General features: G+C 47.7%; 2 long non-coding RNA genes across 3 annotated transcripts; both read right to left on the bottom strand.

Moving 5' to 3' along the window:
* Window positions 1–14,890: 14,890 nt before the first annotated feature.
* LOC127923020 (uncharacterized) lies at window positions 14,891–16,569 on the bottom strand. 2 transcript variants are annotated; one of them, XR_008113017.1, is made up of 3 exons: window positions 16,373–16,569; window positions 15,817–16,272; window positions 14,891–15,716 (listed from the first exon to the last, which is right to left on the bottom strand). It is a non-coding gene; the product is annotated as an uncharacterized LOC127923020 (long non-coding RNA). The 2 variants fall into 2 exon arrangements; XR_008113018.1 differs by having other exon boundaries at window positions 15,817–16,422; window positions 16,473–16,569.
* Window positions 16,570–20,571: 4,002 nt separating this feature from the next.
* On the bottom strand, window positions 20,572–21,282 carry LOC127923022 (uncharacterized). The gene is made up of 3 exons (XR_008113020.1): window positions 21,011–21,282; window positions 20,859–20,910; window positions 20,572–20,608 (listed from the first exon to the last, which is right to left on the bottom strand). It is a non-coding gene; the product is annotated as an uncharacterized LOC127923022 (long non-coding RNA).
* Between the last annotated feature and the right edge of the window lie 715 nt (window positions 21,283–21,997).

Here is a 21,997-nt window from a genome sequence, read left to right as displayed (position 1 = left end):
CTGTGATGTACTTCTCTATCCTCCTCGTCTCTCTCTCTCTACTGTGATGTACAGTTCTCTATCCTCCTCGTCTCTCTCTCTACTGTGATGTACAGTTCTCTATCCTCCTCGTCTCTCTCTCTACTGTGATGTACAGTTCTCTATCCTCCTCGTCTCTCTCTCTACTGTGATGTACAGTTCTCTATCCTCCTCGTCCTCTACTGTGATGTACAGTTCTCTATCCTCCTCGTATTAATGTATCTTTCTCTCTCTGTTCTTGTGTGAGAGACAATCCCAGTCTAACAGGTCTCTTCTTGTCACTCTGTAGCTCCGTGGTGGGACCTCTCCCCTCCCCCTCACCTCCTCTCTTTCCTGTCTTCTAGGCCACGCTGCGGAGAAAGAGAGACAGGCAGAGAGATGGAGAGAGAGAGACATATTTGCATCTTATTGAAAGAAGTTGAACCAAAACATCCCTTATAGAGCTAGCTAGGTATTCTAACCAAGTTGTGTCTCTGAAACATCCCTTATAGAGCTAGCTAGGTATTCTAACCAAGTTGTGTCTCTGAAACATCCCTTATAGAGCTAGCTAGGTATTCTAACCAAGTTGACATCTCTGAAACATCCCTTATAGAGCTAGCTAGGTATTCTACCCAAGTTGACCTCTCTGAAACACCCCTTATAGAGCTAGCTAGGTATTCTAACCAAGTTGACGTCTCTGAAACATCCCTTATAGAGCTAGCTAGGTATTCTAACCAAGTTGACGTCTCTGAAACATCCCTTATAGAGCTAGCTAGGTATTCTAACCAAGTTGTGTCTCTGAAACATCCCATATAGAGCTAGCTAGGTATTCTAACCAAGTTGTGTCTCTGAAACATCCCTTATAGAGCTAGCTAGGTATTCTAACCAAGTTGTGTCTCTGAAACATCCCATATAGAGCTAGCTAGGTATTCTAACCAAGTTGACGTCTCTGAAACATCCCTTATAGAGCTAGCTAGGTATTCTAACCAAGTTGACGTCTCTGAAACATCCCTTATAGAGCTAGCTAGGTATTCTAACCAAGTTGACATCTCTGAAACATCCCTTATAGAGCTAGCTAGGTATTCTACCCAAGTTGACGTCTCTGAAACATCCCTTATAGAGCTAGCTAGGTATTCTAACCAAGTTGACGTCTCTGAAACATCCCCTATAGAGCTAGCTAGGTATTCTAACCAAGTTGTGTCTCTGAAACATCCCTTATAGAGCTAGCTAGGTATTCTAACCAAGTTGACGTCTCTGAAACATCCCTTATAGAGCTAGCTAGGTATTCTAACCAAGTTGTGTCTCTGAAACATCCCTTATAGAGCTAGCTAGGTATTCTAACCAAGTTGACGTCTCTGAAACATCCCCTATAGAGCTAGCTAGGTATTCTAACCAAGTTGTGTCTCTGAAACATCCCTTATAGAGCTAGCTAGGTATTCTAACCAAGTTGACGTCTCTGAAACATCCCTTATAGAGCTAGCTAGGTATTCTAACCAAGTTGACATCTCTGAAACATCCCTTATAGAGCTAGCTAGGTATTCTAACCAAGTTGTGTCTCTGAAACATCCCTTATAGAGCTAGCTAGGTATTCTAACCAAGTTGACCTCTCTGAAACATCCCTTATAGAGCTAGCTAGGTATTCTAACCAAGCTGTGTCTCTGAAACATCCCATATAGAGCTAGCTAGGTATTCTAACCAAGCTGTGTCTCTGAAACATCCCTTATAGAGCTAGCTAGGTATTCTAACCAAGCTGTGTCTCTGAAACATCCCTTATAAAGCTAGCTATGTATTCTAACCAAGCTGTGTCTCTGAAACATCCCTTATAGAGCTAGCTAGGTAATCTAACCAAGTCGTGTCTCTGAAACATCCCTTATAGAGCTAGTTAGGTATTCTAACCAAGTTGACGTCTCTGAAACATCCCTTATAGAGCTAGCTAGGTATTCTAACCAAGCTGTGTCTCTGAAACATCCCTTATAGAGCTAGCTAGGTATTCTAACCAAGTTGTGTCTCTGAAACATCCCTTATAGAGCTAGCTAGGTATTCTAACCAAGTTGACGTCTCTGAAACATCCCTTATAGAGCTAGCTAGGTATTATACCCAAGTTGTGTCTCTGAAACATCCCTTATAGAGCTAGCTAGGTATTCTAACCAAGTTGACGTCTCTGAAACATCCCTTATAGAGCTAGCTAGGTATTCTAACCAAGTTGACATCTCTGAAACATCCCTTATAGAGCTAGCTAGGTATTCTAACCAAGTTGACGTCTCTGAAACATCCCTTATAGAGCTAGCTAGCTATTCTAACCAAGTTGTGTCTCTGAAACATCCCTTATAGAGCTAGCTAGGTATTCTAACCAAGTTGACGTCTCTGAAACATCCCTTATAGAGCTAGCTAGGTATTCTAACCAAGTTGACGTCTCTGAAACATCCCTTATAGAGCTAGCTAGGTATTCTAACCAAGTTGACGTCTCTGAAACATCCCTTATAGAGCTAGCTAGGTATTCTAACCAAGTTGACGTCTCTGAAACATCCCTTATAGAGCTAGCTAGGTATTCTAACCAAGTTGACATCTCTGAAACATCCCTTATAGAGCTAGCTAGGTATTCTAACCAAGTTGACGTCTCTGAAACATCCCTTATAGAGCTAGCTAGGTATTCTAACCAAGTTGTGTCTCTGAAACATCCCTTATAGAGCTAGCTAGGTATTCTAACCAAGTTGACGTCTCTGAAACATCCCTTATAGAGCTAGCTAGGTATTCTAACCAAGTTGACGTCTCTGAAACATCCCTTATAGAGCTAGCTAGGTATTCTAACCAAGTTGACGTCTCTGAAACATCCCTTATAGAGCTAGCTAGGTATTCTAACCAAGTTGTGTCTCTGAAACATCCCTTATAGAGCTAGCTAGGTATTCTAACCAAGTTGTGTCTCTGAAACATCCCTTATAGAGCTAGCTAGGTATTCTAACCAAGTTGACGTCTCTGAAACATCCCTTATAGAGCTAGCTAGGTATTCTAACCAAGTTGTGTCTCTGAAACATCCCTTATAGAGCTAGCTAGGTATTCTAACCAAGTTGACATCTCTGAAACATCCCTTATAGAGCTAGCTAGGTATTCTAACCAAGTTGACCTCTCTGAAACATCCCTTATAGAGCTAGCTATGTATTCTAACCAAGTTGACGTCTCTGAAACATCCCTTATAGAGCTAGCTAGGTATTCTAACCAAGTTGTGTCTCTGAAACATCCCTTATAGAGCTAGCTAGGTATTCTAACCAAGTTGTGTCTCTGAAACATCCCTTATAGAGCTAGCTAGGTATTCTAACCAAGTTGTGTCTCTGAAACATCCCTTATAGAGCTAGCTAGGTATTCTAACCAAGTTGTGTCTCTGAAACATCCCTTATAGAGCTAGCTAGGTATTCTAACCAAGCTGTGTCTCTGAAACATCCCTTATAGAGCTAGCTAGGTATTCTAACCAAGCTGTGTCTCTGAAACATCCCTTATAGAGCTAGCTAGGTATTCTAACCAAGTTGACGTCTCTGAAACATCCCTTATAGAGCTAGCTAGGTATTCTAACCTAGTTGACGTAACAGTCTCTGGTTTAACACACCACAGTACTACCTAACACACCACAGCTACCTAACACACCACAGTACTACCTAACACACCACAGTACTACCTAACACACCACAGTACTACCTAACACACCACAGTACTACCTAACACACCACAGTACTACCTAACACACCACAGTACTACAGGGTTAACACACCACAGTACTACCTAACACACCACAGTACTACAGGTCCAAGTCAGTAGAATAATTTATTACAGATGTTTAATTCATTTCTTTGTTGGTAATATAACATTAATTACAGGTTTAAAAGCTGATAGCATTTACAGAGCATACAAACTTACTGAAACACTAGAGCCAGACTTTACTAAGCAGGGAGCATATTTACACTACTGAGAGAGGGAGGGGGAGAGAGAGGGGGGGGAGGGGCGAGAGAGAGGAAGGGAGGGGAGAGAGAAAGAGGAAGGGGGAAAAGAGAGAGAGAAAGGGAGGGGAGAGAGGAGAAAAGGGAAAAGAGAGAGAGAGCAGGTGGAGGGAGAGAGAGAGAGAGCAGGGAGATGGACAGGTGGAGGGAGAGAGAAGGGAGATGGAGGGAGAGAGAGAGGGGGAGAGAGAGCCAGGGGAGATGGAGGGAGAGAGAGAGGAGGGAGAGAGAGCAGGGGAGATGGAGGGAGAGAGAGGAGGTAGAGAGAGAGGAGGGGAGAGAGCAGGGGAGATGGAGGGAGAGAGAGGGAGAGAGAGCAGAGGGAAGGGGAGAGAGAGAGCAGGGGAGATGGAGGGAGAGAGAAGGGGAGATGGAGGGAGAGAGAGAGGAGGGAGATTTAGCAGGGGAGATGGAGGGAGACAGATGTTTAAGGGGAGATGGAGGGAGAGAGAGAGGAGGGAGAGAGAGCAGGGGAGATGGAGTAGAGATAAGAGAGGGAGATTACAGATGTTTAAGAGATTTGGAGAGAGAGAGAGCAGGGGAGATGGAGAGAGAGAGGAGAGAAGCAGGGAGATGGAGAGGAGAGAGAGAGAGCAGGGAGAAGCTGAGAGCATTTAGAGAGCATACAGGGAGATGGAGGAAGAGAGAGCCAGACTTTGGAGGGAGAGAGAGAGCAGGGGAGATGGAGGGAGAGAGAGAGAGGGGGAGATTTACACAGGGGAGATGGAGGGAGAGAGAGAGAGGGAGAGAGAGAGAGAGATGGAGGAGAGGGGGGAGGAGGGGAGAGAGAGATGGAGAGATGGAGAGAGGAAGGGAGGGAGAGAGAGAGAGAGAGGGGGAGATGGAGGGAGAGAGAGAGAGGAGAGAGAGAGCAGGGGAGATGGAGGAGAGAGAGAGGGGAGAGGGAGAGGAGAGATGGAGGGAGAGAGAAGGGGAGATGGAGGGAGAGATGGGAGGGAGAGAGAGCAGGGGAGATGGAGGGAGAGAGAGAGAGGGAGAGAGAGCAGGGGAGATGGAGGGAGAGAGAGAGGAGGGAGAGAGAGAGATGGAGGGGAGGGAGAGAGAGAGGAGGGGAGAGAGAGCAGGGGAGATGGAGGGAGAGAGAGGGGGGAGATGGAGGTAGAGAGAGGAGATGGAGGGAGAGAGAGAGAGAGCAGGGGAGATGGAGGAGAGAGAGAGGGGGAGAGAGAGCAGGGAGATGGAGGGAGAGAGAGAGCAGGGGAGATGGAGGGAGAGAGGGGAGATGGAGGTAGAGAGAGGAGGGAGAGAGCAGGGGAGATGGAGGGAGAGAGAGGAGGGAGGGGAGATGGAGGGAGAGAGAGGGGAGATGGAGGGAGAGAGAGAGGAGGGAGAGAGCAGGGGAGATGGAGGGAGAGAGAGAGGAGGGAGAGAGAGCAGGGAGATGGAGGGAGAGAGAGAGAGGAGGGAGAGAGAGAGGAGGGAGAGATGGGTCAGAGAGGAGGGAGAGAGAGAGGGGAGATGGAGGGAGAGAGAGAGATGGAGGGAGAGAGAGAGCAGGGGAGATGGAGGGAGAGAGAGAGAGCAGGGGAGATGGGGAGAGAGAGCAGGGGAGATGGAGGGAGAGAGAGAGCAGGGGAGATGGAGAGAGAGAGAGAGAGAGCAGGGGAGATGGAGGGGAGAGAGAGAGCAGGGGAGATGAGGGAGAGAGAGAGAGAGCAGGGGAGATTGGAGGGAGAGAGAGGAGGGAGAGAGAGAGCAGGGGAGATGGAGGGAGGACAACATAGTTTCAGTGTGATCTTTGCTCCAGTCGTTTATTACTGCAGCTCGATAAGGGTCAGCACATCGACAGGTTAAGAGGACGACAGGTGAAGTGGCACCTCGACACCGAGGTCAGTTTAGAGTTGACCTCTGTATCGGTTCAGGTTCGGAGCTGAAGACTTACGCTGATCCGAGATCTGTGCCTAAAGGGAAATGTCTAAATTACATTCAGCCCCACTGATTCAGACTCTCTGATGGTTGAGTGGGCTGCTCCCACTGATGGGGGTTTAGTTACCTAATCCTATCAGGACTGGGGGTTTAGTTACCTAATCCTATCAGGACTGGGGGTTTAGTTACCTAATCCTATCAGGACTGGGGGTTTAGTTACCTAATCCTATCAGGACTGGGGGTTTAGTTACCTAATCCTATCAGGACTGGGGGTTTAGTTACCTAATCCTCTCAGGACTGGGGGTTTAGTTACCTAATCCTATCAGGACTGGGGGTTTAGTAACCTAATCCTATCAGGACTGGGGGTTTAGTAACCTAATCCTCTCAGGACTGGGGGTTTAGTAACCTAATCCTCTCAGGACTGGGGGTTTAGTTACCTAATCCTATCAGGACTGGGGGTTTAGTAACCTAATCCTATCAGGACTGGGGGTTTTAGTTACCTAATCCTATCAGGACTGGGGGTTTAGTAACCTAATCCTATCAGGACTGGGGGTTTAGTTACCTAATCCTATCAGGACTGGGGGTTTAGTAACCTAATCCTATCAGGACTGGGGGGGTTTAGTAACCTAATCCTATCAGGACTGGGGGGGTTTAGTTACCTAATTCTCTCAGGACTGGGGGGGTTTAGTTACCTAATCCTCTCAGGACTGATAGAGAGTCAAAGTGATGGCAGTGACCATAATGTTAAATGACAGACATACAATAGAGACTTTTTTGAAACCTTCAAAGTGCGCACACAGTTGTGTGTTGTAATGCGTCTTCAGTCTTTATGAAAGAGTCTTTGTGCAGTAGAACAATGACACGTTGAGGAGACTAAAAGCTCTTTTATAAAGCAACTCTCTCTCTCTGTCTGTCTGTCTGTCTGTCTGTCTGTCTGTCTGTCTGTCTGTCTGTCTGTCATCTCTCTCTCTCTGTCTCTCTCTGTCTTTCTCTCTCTCTTTGTCTCGCTCAGTCTCTCTCTCTCTCTCTCTCTGTCTCTCTCTCTCCTCTCTGTCTCTCTCTCCTCCTCTCTGTCTCTCTCTCCTCTCTGTCTCTCTCTCTCCTCTCTGTCTCTCTCCTCTCTCTGTCTCTCTCTCCTCTCTGTCTCTCTCTCCTCTCTGTCTCTCTCTCTCTCTCTCTCTGTCTCTCTCTCTCCTCTCTGTCTCTCTCTCTCTGTCTCTCTCTCTCTCCTCTCTGTCTCTCTCTCTCCTCTCTGTCTCTCTCTCTCCTCTCTGTCTCTCTCTCTCCTCTGTCTCTCTCTCTCCTCTCTGGCTCTCTCCTCTCTCTGGCTCTCTCCTCTCTCTGGCTCTCTCTCCCAGAGACAGGGATCTGCTCTCTCTACTGCTGTGTGAGAGACAGGGATCTGCTCTCTCTACTGCTGTGTGAGGGACAGGGATCTGCTCTCTCTACTGCTGTGTGAGAGACAGGGATCTGCTCTCTCTACTGCTGTGTGAGAGACCGGGATCTACTCTCTCTACTGCTGTGTGAGAGACAGGGATCTGCTCTCTCTACTGCTGTGTGAGAGACAGGGATCTGCTCTCTCTACTGCTGTGTGAGAGACAGAGACAGGGATCTGCTCTCTCTACTGCTGTGTGAGGGACAGGGATCTGCTATCTCTACTGCTGTGTGAGAGACAGGGATCTGCTCTCTCTACTGCTGTGTGAGAGACAGGGATCTGCTCTCTCTACTGCTGTGTGAGGGACAGGGATCTGCTCTCTCTACTGCTGTGTGAGGGACAGGGATCTGCTCTCTCTACTGCTGTGTGAGAGACAGATCTGCTCTCCCTACTGCTGTGTGAGGGACAGGGATCTGCTCTCTCTACTGCTGTGTGAGAGACAGAGACAGGGATCCACACTCCTCTGGTCGTTAGCCATGCGCGAGCAGGCTGGTGAATCTAGTGGGAGGAGCCAGAGAGCTGGTCAAAACAACTGGAAAGGGAGGGGTGATTTTAGAGAGGCGGGACTACTCTCCTATCCTATCACACAGGGTGTGGGTGTGTCCTCTTTAATCAGGGTGGGTTTGTCCTCAAATCAGGGTGTTTCTGTGGGTGTGTCCTCTTTAATCAGGGTGTTTCTGTGGGCGTGTCCTCTTTAATCAGGGTGTTTCTGTGGGCGTGTCCTCTTTAATCAGGGTGTTTCTGTGGGCGTGTCCTCTTTAATCAGGGTGTTTCTGTGGGCGTGTCCTCTTTAATCAGGGTGTTTCTGTGGGCGTGTCCTCTTTCGGAGGTGTGTCTTTCTCTGCTTCCTCTCCCGTGGGTGTGTCCTGACCAGTCTCCTCCCCTTCTGATGCAGCTGAAAGGGGTGTGTCTCCCTCTGCCTCTAGGGGCGTGTCTTGCTCAGTGGGCGTTCCCATCTCTGCTTCAGCTGTCTCTTGAATTGTTGTTTCGGTTTCAGTCTCCTCCTCCTCTTCCTCCTCTTCCTCCATCGCCGACCCTTCCACTTCCTCCTTTGGCTCCTTCCCTTCTCTCTTCTCTAGCTCCTCCTCCTCCTCCTCTCTGATAGCCGTATCAGTGCCGAGGTGTGTGTGTGAGCCGAGCGCGTGCAGGTGGTCAGCCGGGGGTAGCAGGGTCAGTGACTCGACGCTCAGAGAGTCTGTGTTGTCGTCTGTCAGTAGAGAGATGTTAGGCTGGGAGGCAGGGGTGAGGCTGGGGGCCAGGACAGACGGGACAGGGGAACAAGAACCGGTTAACTCTCCTCCTCTTCCTCCTCCCTCTCCACCGGAGGACGAAGGAGGTGTGCTCCAAGAACGTCTCCTCATCTGAGGAGGAAGAGGGGTTAATGTTAGCTCAACCGGTTACAGCTACAGACAACTGCTATCTAAGCCTAGCATCCAGAGCTAACGATAGCTACAGACGACTGCTATCTAAGCCTAGCATCTAGAGCTAACGATAGCTACAGACAACTTCTAAGCCTAGCATCTAGAGCTAATGATAGCTACAGACAACTGCTATCTAAGCCTAGCATCTAGAGCTAACAATCGCCACTATCTAAGCCTAGCATCTAGAGCTAACGATCGCTACAGACAACTGCTATCTAAGCCTAGCATCTAGAGCTAACCATCGCTACAGACAGCTGCTATCTAAGCCTAGCATCTAGAGCTAACAGTAGCTACAGACAACTGTTATCTAAGCCTAGCATCTAGAGCTAACGATAGCTACTATCTAAGCCTAGCATCTAGAGCTAACGATCGCTACAGACAACTGCTATATAAGCCTAGCATCTAGAGCTAACGATAGCTACTATCTAAGCCTAGCATCTAGAGCTAACGATCGCTACAGACAACCGCTATCTAAGCCTAGCATCGAGCTATCTGTAGCTATCGTTTGCTCTAGATGCTAGGCTAATATAGCAGCTGTCTGTAGCTATATTTAGCTCTAGATGCTAGGCTAATATAGCAGTTGTCTGTAGCGATCGTTATCGCTAGATGCTAGGCTTAGATAGCAGCAATGATCATTGAAGATATCAGACAACTGCTATCTAAGCCTAGCATCTAGAGCAAACGATCGCTACAGACAACTGCTATCTAAGCCTAGCATCTAGAGCTAACGATCGCTACAGATCGCTGCTATCTAAGCCTAGCATCTAGAGCTAACGATCGCTACAGACAACTGCTGTCTAAGTCTAGCATCTAGAGCTAATGATAGCTACTATCTAAGCCTAGAATCTAGAGCAAACAATAGCTACTATCTAAGCCTAGCATCTAGAGCTAACAATAGCTACAGACAACTTATCTAAGCCTAGCATCTAGAGCTAACGATAGCTACTATCTAAGCCTAGCATCTAGAGCTAACGATAGCTACTATCTAAGCCTAGCATCTAGAGCTGACGACTGCTATCTAAGCCTAGCATCTAGAGCTAACGGTAGCTACAGACGACTGCTATCTAAGCCTAGCATCTAGAGCTAACGATAGCTACTATCTAAGCCTAGCATCTAGAGCTAACGATAGCTACTATCTAAGCCTAGCATCTAGAGCTGACGACTGTTATCTAAGCCTAGCATCTAGAGCTAACGGTAGCTACAGACGACTGCTATCTAAGCCTAGCATCTAGAGCTAACGGTAGCTAGAGACAACTGTTATCAAAGCCTAGCATCCAGAGCTAATGGTAGCTACAGACGACTGCTATCTAAGCCTAGCATCTAGAGCTAACGATAGCTAGAGACAACTGTTATCAAAGCCTAGCACATATAGTACTGGTGTGTGTGTTACCTGTAGGGGTGTTGGCTGATATCGTACTGGTGTGTGTGTGTGTGTGTGTTACCTGTAGGGCTGTTGGCTGATATCGTACTGGTGTGTGTGTGTGTGTGTTACCTGTAGGGCTGTTGGCTGATATCGTACTGGTGTGTGTGTGTGTGTGTGTGTTACCTGTAGGGCTGTTGGCTGATATCGTACTGGTGTGTGTGTGTGTGTTACCTGTAGGGCTGTTGGCTGATATCGTACTGGTGTGTGTGTGTGTTACCTGTAGGGCTGTTGGCTGATATCGTACTGGTGTGTGTGTGTGTTACCTGTAGGGCTGTTGGCTGATATCGTACTGGTGTGTGTGTGTGTTACCTGTAGGGCTGTTGGCTGATATCGTACTGGTGTGTGTGTGTGTTACCTGTAGGGCTGTTGGCTGATATCGTACTGGTGTGTGTGTGTGTTACCTGTAGGGGTGTTGGCTGATATCGTACTGGTGTGTGTGTGTGTGTGTTACCTGTAGGGGTGTTACCTGTAGGGCTGTTACCTGTAGGGGTGTTACCTGTAGGGCTGTTGGCTGATATCGTACTGGTGTGTGTGGTACCTGTAGGGGTGTTACCTGTAGGGCTGTTACCTGTAGGGGTGTTACCTGTAGGGCTGTTACCTGTAGGGCTGTTACCTGTAGGGCTGTTACCTGTAGGGCTGTTACCTGTAGGGCTGGTGTGTGTGTGTGTGTGTGTGTGTGTGTGACACTTAAGGGCTGTTACCTGTAGGGCTGTTACCTGTAGGGGTGTTACCTGTAGGGGTGTTACCTGTAGGGCTGTTACCTGTAGGGCTGTTACCTGTAGGGCTGGTGTGTGTGTGTGTGTGTTACCTGTAGGGTGTTACCTGTAGGGGTGTTACCTGTAGGGCTGTTACCTGTAGGGCTGTTACCTGTAGGGGTGTTACCTGTAGGGGTGTTACCTGTAGGGCTGTTACCTATAGGGCTGTTACCTGTAGGGCTGTTACCTGTAGGGCTGTTACCTGTAGGGGTGTTACCTGTAGGGCTGTTACCTGTAGGGCTGTTACCTGTAGGGCTGTTACCTGTAGGGCTGTTACCTGTAGGGCTGTTACCTGTAGGGCTGTTACCTGTAACAGAGTCACATCGTCCGGTGCCTGAGGAGGGTGGGGAGGGGGAGGAGAGGGGGGACAGGCTGTGCTGAGAGACACAGTGGGCCACCGCAAACCCTGCAATACAACACACACACACACACACACACACACACACACACACACACACACACACACACACACACACGTGTAATTATAAATAAAAAAAATCAAAATAACAATTAGATTGAGTTGGTATGTCAATAAACACATGGATGCAGGACACACTGAGGTAAACAGAACAACACATCCCTGAGTGCTAGACACTTAAGTCTCTCTGTCTCTGGGTGCTAGACACTTAAGTCTCTCTGTCTCTGGGTGCTAGACACTTAAGTCTCTCTCTCTCTCTGGGTGCTAGACACTTAAGTCTCTCTGTCTCTGGGTGCTAGACACTTAAGTCTCTCTGTCTCTGGGTGCTAGACACTTAAGTCTCTCTGTCTCTGGGTGCTAGACACTTAAGTCTCTCTGTCTCTGGGTGCTAGACACTTAAGTCTCTCTCTCTCTCTGGGTGCTAGACACTTAAGTCTCTCTCTCTCTCTCTGGGTGCTAGACACTTAAGTCTCTCTCTCTCTCTGGGTGCTAGACACTTAAGTCTCTCTCTCTCTCTGGGGTGCTAGACACTTAAGTCTCTCTCTCTCTCTGGGTGCTAGACACTTAAGTCTCTCTCTCTCTCTGGGTGCTAGACACTTAAGTCTCTCTCTCTCTGGGTGCTAGACACTTAAGTCTCTCTCTCTCTCTGGGTGCTAGACACTTAAGTCTCTCTCTCTCTCTGGGTGCTAGACACTTAAGTCTCTCTCTCTCTGGGTGCTAGACACTTAAGTCTCTCTCTCTCTGGGTGCTAGACACTTAAGTCTCTCTCTCTCTGGGTGCTAGACACTTAAGTCTCTCTCTGGGTGCTAGACACTTAAGTCTCTCTCTCTCTCTGGGTGCTAGACACTTAAGTCTCTCTCTCTCTCTGGGTGCTAGACACTTAAGTCTCTCTCTCTCTCTGGGTGCTAGACACTCAAGTCTCTCTCTCTCTCTGGGTGCTAAACACTTAAGTCTCTCTGTCTCTGTCCCAGTCTCTCTCTCTCTCTCTCTGGGTGCTAGACACTTAAGTCTCTCTCTTTCTCTGGGTGCTAGACACTTAAGTCTCTCTGTCTCTGTCCCAGTCTTTCTCTCTCTCTGGGTGCTAGACACTTAAGTCTCTCTGTCTCTGTCCCAGTCTCTCTCTCTCTGGGTGCTCGACACTTAAGTCTCTCTGTCTCTGTCCCAGTCTCTCTCTCTCTCTCTGAGTGCTAGACACTTAAGTCTCTCTGTCTCTGTCCCAGTCTCTCTCTCTCTCTCTGAGTGCTAGACACTTAAGTCTCTCTGTCTCTGTCCCAGTCTCTCTCTCTCTGGGTGCTAGACACTTAAGTCTCTCTGTCTCTGTCCCAGTCTCTCTCTCTCTCTGAGTGCTAGACACTTAAGTCTCTCTGTCTCTGTCCCAGTCTCGTTCTCTCTCTCTGGGTGCTAGACACTTAAGTCTCTCTGTCTCTGACCCAGTCTCTCTCTCTCTGAGTGCTAGACACTTAAGTCTCTCTGTCTCTGTCCCAGTCTCTCTCTCTCTGAGTGCTAGACACTTAAGTCTCTCTGTCTCTCTCCCAGTCTCGTTCTCTCTCTCTGGGTGCTAGACACTTAAGTCTCTCTGTCCCAGTCTCTCTCTCTCTGGGTGCTAGACACTTAAGTCTCTCTGTCTCTCTCCCAGTCTCTCTCTCTCTCTGAGTGCTAGACACTTAAGTCTCCCTGTCTCTCTCCCAGTCTCTCTCTCTCTCTCTCTCTGGGTGCTAGACACTTAAGTCTCCCTGTCTCTCTCCCAGTCTCTCTCTCTCTGGGTGCTAGACCACTAAACACAGTCTCTCTCCCAGTCTCTCTCTCTCTGTGTGCTAGACCACTAAACAGTCTCTCTCTCTCTCTGGGTGCTAGACCACTAAACAGTCTCTCTCTATCTCTGGGTGCTAGACCACTAAACAGTCTCTCTCTCTCTCTCTGGGTGCTAGACCACTAAACAGTCTCTCTCTCTCTGGGTGCTAGACCACTAAACAGTGTCTCTCTCTCTCTGGGTGCTAGACCACTAAACAGTGTCTCTCTCCCAGTCTCTCTGTCTCTGTCCCAGTCTCTCTCTCTCTCTCTGGGTGCTAGACCACTAAACAGTGCCTCTCTCCCAGTCTCTCTGTCTCTGTCCCAGTCTCTCTCTCTCCCAGTCTCTCTCTCTCTCTCTCTCTCTCTCTGGGTGCTAGACCACTAAACAGTGTCTGTCTCTCTCCCAGTCTCTCTGTCTCTGTCCCAGTCTCTCTCTCTCCCTCTCCCAGTCTCTCTCTCTCTCTCTGGGTGCTAGACCACTAAACACTGTCTCTCTCCCAGTCTCTCTCTCTCCCTCTCCCAGTCTCTCTCTCTCACTCTGGGTGCTAGACCACTAAACACAGTCTCTCTCCAAGTCTCTCTCTCTCTCTGGGTGCTAGACTACTAAACACCGTCTCTCTCCAAGTCTCTCTCTCTCTCTCTGGGTGCTAGACTACTAAACACAGTCTCTCTCCAAGTCTCTCTCTCCCTCTCCCAGTCTCTCTCTCTCTCTCTGGGTGCTAGACTACTAAACACCGTCTCTCTCCAAGTCTCTCTCTCTCTCTCTGGGTGCTAGACCACTAAACACAGTCTCTCTCCCAGTCTCTCTCTCTCCCTCTCCCAGTCTCTCTCTCTCTCTCTGGGTGCTAGACTACTAAACACCGTCTCTCTCCCAGTCTCTCTCTCTCCCTCTCCCAGTCTCTCTCTCTCTCTGGGTGCTAGACTACTAAACACCGTCTCTCTCCCAGTCTCTCTCTCCCTCTCTCCCTCTGGGTGCTAGACACTAAACATCCAACCTACAGAACGACCCAGTGTGTGTACCATCCAAGAAGTTACACCCAGCTTTATTCTGAAATCGATTAAATAAAACAGTTTTTTGTTTGTTGTTGAAATGTTTGGAAATGTATAAAAAACAACACAGAAAGTTTTACATAGTATTCAGACCCTTTGCGATGAGACTCGAAATTGAGCTCCGGTGCATCCTGTTTCCATTGAGATGTTTCTACAACTTGATTGGAGTCCACCTGTGGTAAATTCAATTGATTGGACAGGATTTGGAAAGGCAAGATTTAACTCTTTGGCCTGAATGCCAAGCGTCACGTCTGGAGGAAACCTGGCACCATCCCTACGGTGAAGCATGGTGGTGGAGGCAGCATCATGTTGTGGGGGATGTTTTTTCAGCGGCAGGGACTGAGAGACCAGTCAGGATCGAGGCAAAGATGAACGGAGCAAAGTACAGAGAGATCCTTGATGAAAACCTGTTCCAGAGCCCTCAGGACCTCAGACTGGGGCGTAGCACACAGCCAAGACAACACAGGAGTGGCTTCGGGACAAGTCTCTAAATGTCCATGAATGACTCAGCCAGAGCCCGGACTTTAACCTGTTCGAACGTCTCTGGAGAGACCATGCAGCGACGCTCCCCATCCAACCTGACAGAGCTTGAGAGGATCTCCAGAGAAGAATGGGAGAAACTCCCAAATACAGGTGTGCCAAGATTGTAGGGTGAAACCCAAGATGACTCAAGGCTGTAATTGCTGCAAAAGGTGCTTCAACAAAGTACTGAGTAAAGGGTCTGAATACTTATGTAACGGTGATATTTCAGATATTTTTATTTATTATACAAAATGTTTTTTCCTTCATCATTATGGGATATTGTGATGTCATTATGGGGTATTGTGATGTCATTATGGAGTATTGTGATGTCATTGTGGAGTATTGTGATGTCATTATGGGGTAGGTTGATGAGGGGGAAAAAAAACGATTGAATCCATTTTAGAATAAGGCTGTAACGTAACAAGACGTGGAGAAGGAGTCTGAATACACTGTTCAGCTTACACAGATTAAGAGGAAATTCCACCACTTAGTTACATAGAAACCAACCTCATTCTAGGACACGAAACCCCTCCTGTTAAAGCTGAAATGATACCAACTCCATTCTAGGACACGAAACCCCTTCTGGTACAGCTGAAATGATACCAACCCCATTCTAGGACACACTAAACCTCTTCTGTTACAGCTGAAATGATACCAACCCCATTCTAGGACACACTAAACCTCTTCTGTTAAAGCTGAAATGATACCAACCCCATTCTAGGACACTAAACCTCTTCTGTTACAGCTGAAATGATACCAACCCCATTCTAGGACACTAAACCCCTTCTGTTACAGCTGAAATGATACCAACCCCATTCTAGGACACTAAACCCCTTCTGTTACAGCTGAAATGATACCAACCCCATTCTAGGACACTAAACCCCTCCTGTTACAGCTGAAATGATACCAACCCCATTCTAGGACACTAAACCCCTTCTGTTACAGCTGAAATGATACCAACCCCATTCTAGGACACTAAACCCCTCCTGTTACAGCTGAAATGATACCAACCCCATTCTAGGACACTAAACCTCTTCTGTTACAGCTGAAATGATACCAACCCCATTCTAGAACACGAAACCCCTCCTGTTACAGCTGAAATGATACCAACCCCATTCTAGGACACGAAACCCCTTCTGTTACAGCTGAAATGATACCAACCCCATTCTAGGACACTAAACCCCTTCTGTTACAGCTGAAATGATACCAACCCCATTCTAGGACACACTAAACCTCTTCTGTTACAGCTGAAATGATACCAACCCCATTCTAGGACACACTAAACCTCTTCTGTTAAAGCTGAAATGATACCAACCCCATTCTAGGACACTAAACCCCTTCTGTTACAGCTGAAATGATACCAACCCCATTCTAGGACACACTAAACCTCTTCTGTTACAGCTGAAATGATACCAACCCCATTCTAGGACACTAAACCTCTTCTGTTACAGCTGAAATGATACCAACCCCATTCTAGGACACTAAACCCCTTCTGTTACAGCTGAAATGATACCAACCCCATTCTAGGACACTAAACCCCTTCTGTTACAGCTGAAATGATACCAACCCCATTCTAGGACACTAAACCTCTTCTGTTACAGCTGAAATGATACCAACCCCATTCTAGGACACTAAACCTCTTCTGTTACAGCTGAAATGATACCAACCCCATTCTAGGACACTAAACCCCTTCTGTTACAGCTGAAATGATACCAACCCCATTCTAGGACACTAAACCTCTTCTGTTACAGCTGAAATGATACCAACCCCATTCTAGGACACTAAACCCCTTCTGTTACAGCTGAAATGATACCAACCCCATTCTAGGACACTAAACCCCTTCTGTTACAGCTGAAATGATACCAACCCCATTCTAGGACACACTAAACCTCTTCGAGCTGAACATACACCTGGTGTGTTTGTTGGCGTTCATTTCCTTGTTCCTTGTCAATCATTGGCTCGTTGGTGAAATGAGCATTGAGACAATATCTTTAAGTAAATCATTCATTCATTTATAAATGTAATTGAAGACAGAAGTTGACAACAGGGACATAACGCAACGTTTCCCAGTAAGTTCCGCAAAATAGAAAAAGGTCTCAAGTTGCTTTTATTAAACCCGAAGTCCAGCCCTTGTGATGTCACTGCATATCTCATTACCTTCTACTCATCAAACCAAGCCCATGCACACACAGCTATATAAACTTACAAGAGAGGCCTAGGCAGTAAATGTCCACTACCCCAAAGTTGATTTATAGAACCCTAAGTCCAGCCCTTGTGATGTCACTGCATACCTCATTACCTTCTACTCATCAGACCAAGCCCATGCATACACAGCTATATAAAGTTGACTTATAGTGGAATGTCTGACTCGTCTCTTATCTCTTACACTCCCCATGTAGAGTTCTGTCTTCACAGTCACACATTTCTCAGACAGTTTCTTTATAAGAGGTAGAGAGACTAGAAAACCACTGGAACAATATCAAACCTCTATAATGAATATATATATATATATATATATATATATATATATATATATATATATATATATATATATATATATATATATATATATATATATATATATATATATAGTTAATCTGTAGTCTAGTACCCTACACATGTAAGGGGGAGGGGTCTTATAACCCCTCCCCTTCTATTAATACAACATAAGCATAATCAATTATTCTAATACATCAAACATTTGGTGCAGCCCCCATCATGACCCCTAGGTGAACCCCTGACATGTTTCTGTACATTATCGTGTGGAACAGGAAGTGAATGTACAGTAGGTAGGTGTGTAACAGGAAGTGAATGTACAGTAGGTAGGTGTGTAACAGGAAGTAGGTGTGTAACAGGAAGTGCATGTACAGTAGGTAGGTGTGTAACAGGAAGTGAATGTACAGTAGGTAGGTGTGTAACAGGAAGTGAATGTACAGTATGTAGGTGTGTAACAGGAAGTAGGTGTGTAACAGGAAGTGCATGTACAGTAGGTAGGTGTGTAACAGGAAGTGAATGTACACTAGGTAGGTGTGTAACAGGAAGTGAATGTACAGTAGGTAGGTGTGTAACAGGAAGTAGGTGTCTAACAGGAAGTGAATGTACAGTAGGTAGGTGTGTAACAGGAAGTGAATGTACAGTAAGTAGGTGTGTAACAGGAAGTGAATGTACAGTAGGTGTGTAACAGGAAGTGAATGTACGGTAGGTGTGTAACAGGAAGTGAATGTACAGTAGGTGAGTAACAGGAAGTGTGTATTACCTGGAACTTTGTCAACGGAGGCGAACACAGATCTCTGTGCGGTGGGGTCGTTGGGCGCTCGACGCGATTGGTCGTAGAAGCGGAAAGGGAGTTGACCGCCGGCAGCAGTGTTTCCTGTCTGGCCGAAGCCCAGAACCTCTGACGAACTGGGCTGGACAGGAAGGTCGAGTAACGCTGGAACACACAGAGATGTTAGAGAGGGAGGTGTGTCCTCTGAGTGACTTTCTCTCCCTGTCTCTCTCTCCGGGTGTGTCTCCCTGTCAAATCTCTCGCTCTCCAGGTATGTCTCAATCTTTCTCTCTCCCCCTCCACCTCGCTCTCTCTGTCCTCTCTCCCCGTCTCTCTCTCTCCCCGTCTCTCTCTCTGTCCCAGTCTCTCTCTCCCTCCCAGTCTCTCTCTCTCTCCCAGTCTCTCTCTCTCTCCCAGTCTCTCTCTCTCTCTCTCTCCCCGTGTCTCTGTGTCTCTCTCTACCTGCTATCCTCTGTCTCTCACTCTACCTGCTATCCTCTGTCTCTCACTCTACCTGCTATCCTCTGTCTCTCTCTCTACCTGCTATCCTCTGTCTCTCTCTCTACCTGCTATCCTCTGTCTCTCTCTCTACCTGCTATCCTCTGTCTCTCTCTCTACCTGCTATCCTCTGTCTCTCTCTCTACCTGCTATCCTCTGTCTCTCTCTCTACCTGCTATCCTCTGTCTCTCTCTACCTGCTATCCTCTGTCTCTCTCTACCTGCTATCCTCTGTCTCTCTACCTGCTATCCTCAGTCTCTCTACCTGCTATCCTCTGTCTCTCTACCTGCTATCCTCTGTCTCTCTACCTGCTATCCTCTGTCTCTCTACCTGCTATCCTCTGTCTCTCTACCTGCTATCCTCTGTCTCTCTACCTGCTATCCTCTGTCTCTCTACCTGCTATCCTCTGTCTCTCTACCTGCTATCCTCTGTCTCTCTACCTGCTATCCTCTGTCTCTCTACCTGCTATCCTCTGTCTCTCTACCTGCTATCCTCTGTCTATCCTCTGTCTCTCTCTACCTGCTATCCTCTGTCTCTCTCTACCTGCTATCCTCTGTCTCTCTCTACCTGCTATCCTCTGTCTCTCTCTACCTCCTCTGTCTCTCTCTACCTGCTATCCTCTGTCTCTCTACCTGCTATCCTCTGTCTCTCTACCTGCTATCCTCTGTCTCTCTACCTGCTATCCTCTGTCTCTCTACCTGCTATCCTCTGTCTCTCTACCTGCTATCCTCTGTCTCTCTACCTGCTATCCTCTGTCTCTCTACCTGCTATCCTCTGTCTCTCTACCTGCTATCCTCTGTCTCTCTACCTGCTATCCTCTGTCTCTCTACCTGCTATCCTCTGTCTCTCTACCTGCTATCCTCTGTCTCTCTCTACCTGCTATCCTCTGTCTCTCTCTACCTGCTATCCTCTGTCTCTCTCTCTCTACCTGCTATCCTCTGTCTCTCTCTCTACCTGCTATCCTCTGTCTCTCTCTCTACCTGCTATCCTCTGTCTCTCTACCCGCTATCCTCTGTGTATTCTGTCTCTCTCTACCTCTATCCTCTGTCTCTCTCCTGCTATCCTCTGTCTCTCTCTACCTGCTATCCTCTGTCTCTCTCTCTACCTGCGCTATCCTCTGTCTCTCTCTCTGTCTATCCTCTGTCTCTCTACCTGCTATCCTCTGTCTCTCTACCTGCTATCCTCTGTCTCTCTACCTGCTATCCTCTGTCTCTCTCTCTACCTGCTATCCTCTGTCTCTCTCTACCTGCTATCCTCTGTCTCTCTCTCTACCTGCTATCCTCTGTCTCTCTCTACCTGCTATCCTCTGTCTCTCTCTCTACCCGCTATCCTCTGTCTCTCTACCTGCTATCCTCTGTCTCTCTCTACCTGCTATCCTCTGTCTCTCTACCTGCTATCCTCTGTGTCTCTCTCCTGCTATCCTCTGTCTCTCTCTCCTGCTATCCTCTCTGTCTCTCTCTCTACCTGCTATCCTCTGTCTCTCTCTACCTGCTATCCTCTGTCTCTCTCTCTACCTGCTATCCTCTGTCTCTCTCTCTACCTGCTATCCTCTGTCTCTCTCTACCTGCTATCCTCTGTCTCTCTCTCTACCTGCTATCCTCTGTCTCTCTCTCTACCTGCTATCCTCTGTCTCTCTCTCTACCTGCTATCCTCTGTCTCTCTCTCTACCTGCTATCCTCTGTCTCTCTCTCTACCTGCTATCCTCTGTCTCTCTCTCTACCTGCTATCCTCTGTCTCTCTCTCTACCTGCTATCCTCTGTCTCTCTCTCTACCTGCTATCCTCTGTCTCTCTCTACCTGCTATCCTCTGTCTCTCTCTCTACCTGCTATCCTCTGTCTCTCTCTCTACCTGCTATCCTCTGTCTCTCTCTCTACCTGCTATCCTCTGTCTCTCTCTCTACCTGCTATCCTCTGTCTCTCTCTCTACCTGCTATCCTCTGTCTCTCTCTCTACCTGCTATCCTCTGTCTCTCTCTCTACCTGCTATCCTCTGTCTCTCTCTCTACCTGCTATCCTCTGTCTCTCTCTCTACCTGCTATCCTCTGTCTGTCTCTCTACCTGCTATCCTCTGTCTGTCTCTCTACCTGCTATCCTCTGTCTCTCTCTCTACCTGCTATCCTCTGTCTCTCTCTCTACCTGCTATCCTCTGTCTGTCTCTCTACCTGCTATCCTCTGTCTCTCTCTACCTGCTATCCTCTGTCTCTCTCTACCTGCTATCCTCTGTCTCTCTCTCTACCTGCTATCCTCTGTCTCTCTCTCTACCTGCTATCCTCTGTCTCTCTCTCTACCTGCTATCCTCTGTCTCTCTCTCTACCTGCTATCCTCTGTCTCTCTCTCTACCTGCTATCCTCTGTCTCTCTCTCTACCTGCTATCCTCTGTCTCTCTCTGCTATCCTCTGTCTCTCTCTCTACCTGCTATCCTCTGTCTGTCTCTCTACCTGCTATCCTCTGTCTGTCTCTCTACCTGCTATCCTCTGTCTCTCTCTACCTGCTATCCTCTGTCTCTCTCTACCTGCTATCCTCTGTCTCTCTCTCTACCTGCTATCCTCTGTCTCTCTCTCTACCTGCTATCCTCTGTCTCTCTACCTGCTATCCTCTGTCTCTCTACCTGCTATCCTCTGTCTCTCTACCTGCTATCCTCTGTCTCTCTACCTGCTATCCTCTGTCTCTCTCTACCTGCTATCCTCTGTCTCTCTCTACCTGCTATCCTCTGTCTCTCTACCTGCTATCCTCTGTCTCTCTACCTGCTATCCTCTGTCTCTCTCTACCTGCTATCCTCTGTCTCTCTCTACCTGCTATCCTCTGTCTCTCTCTCTACCTGCTATCCTCTGTCTCTCTCTCTACCTGCTATCCTCTGTGTCTCTCTACCTGCTATCCTCTGTGTCTCTCTCTACCTGCTATCCTCTGTCTGTCTCTCTACCTGCTATCCTCTGTCTCTCTCTACCTGCTATCCTCTGTGTCTCTCTACCTGCTATCCTCTGTGTCTCTCTCTACCTGCTATCCTCTGTGTCTCTCTCTACCTGCTATCCTCTGTCTCTCTCTCTACCTGCTATCCTCTGTCTCTCTCTCTACCTGCTATCCTCTGTCTCTCTCTCTACCTGCTATCCTCTGTCTCTCTCTACCTGCTATCCTCTGTCTCTCTCTCTACCTGCTATCCTCTCTCTCTCTCTCTACCTGCTATCCTCTGTCTCTCTCTCTACCTGCTATCCTCTGTCTCTCTCTCTACCTGCTATCCTCTGTCTCTCTCTCTACCTGCTATCCTCTGTCTCTCTCTCTACCTGCTATCCTCTGTCTCTCTCTCTACCTGCTATCCTCTGTCTCTCTCTCTACCTGCTATCCTCTGTCTCTCTCTCTACCTGCTATCCTCTGTCTCTCTCTCTACCTGCTATCCTCTGTCTCTCTCTCTACCTGCTATCCTCTGTCTCTCTCTCTACCTGCTATCCTCTGTCTCTCTCTCTACCTGCTATCCTCTCTGTCTCTCTACCTGCTATCCTCTGTCTCTCTCTCTACCTGCTATCCTCTGTCTCTCTCTCTACCTGCTATCCTCTGTC

The sequence above is a fragment of the Oncorhynchus keta genome, unplaced genomic scaffold (assembly GCF_023373465.1).
Source record: "Oncorhynchus keta strain PuntledgeMale-10-30-2019 unplaced genomic scaffold, Oket_V2 Un_contig_27940_pilon_pilon, whole genome shotgun sequence".
NCBI lineage: Eukaryota > Metazoa > Chordata > Actinopteri > Salmoniformes > Salmonidae > Oncorhynchus > Oncorhynchus keta.
Note: the sequence above shows the minus strand (reverse complement) of the source record. Positions and strands in the feature narration are given on the sequence as shown.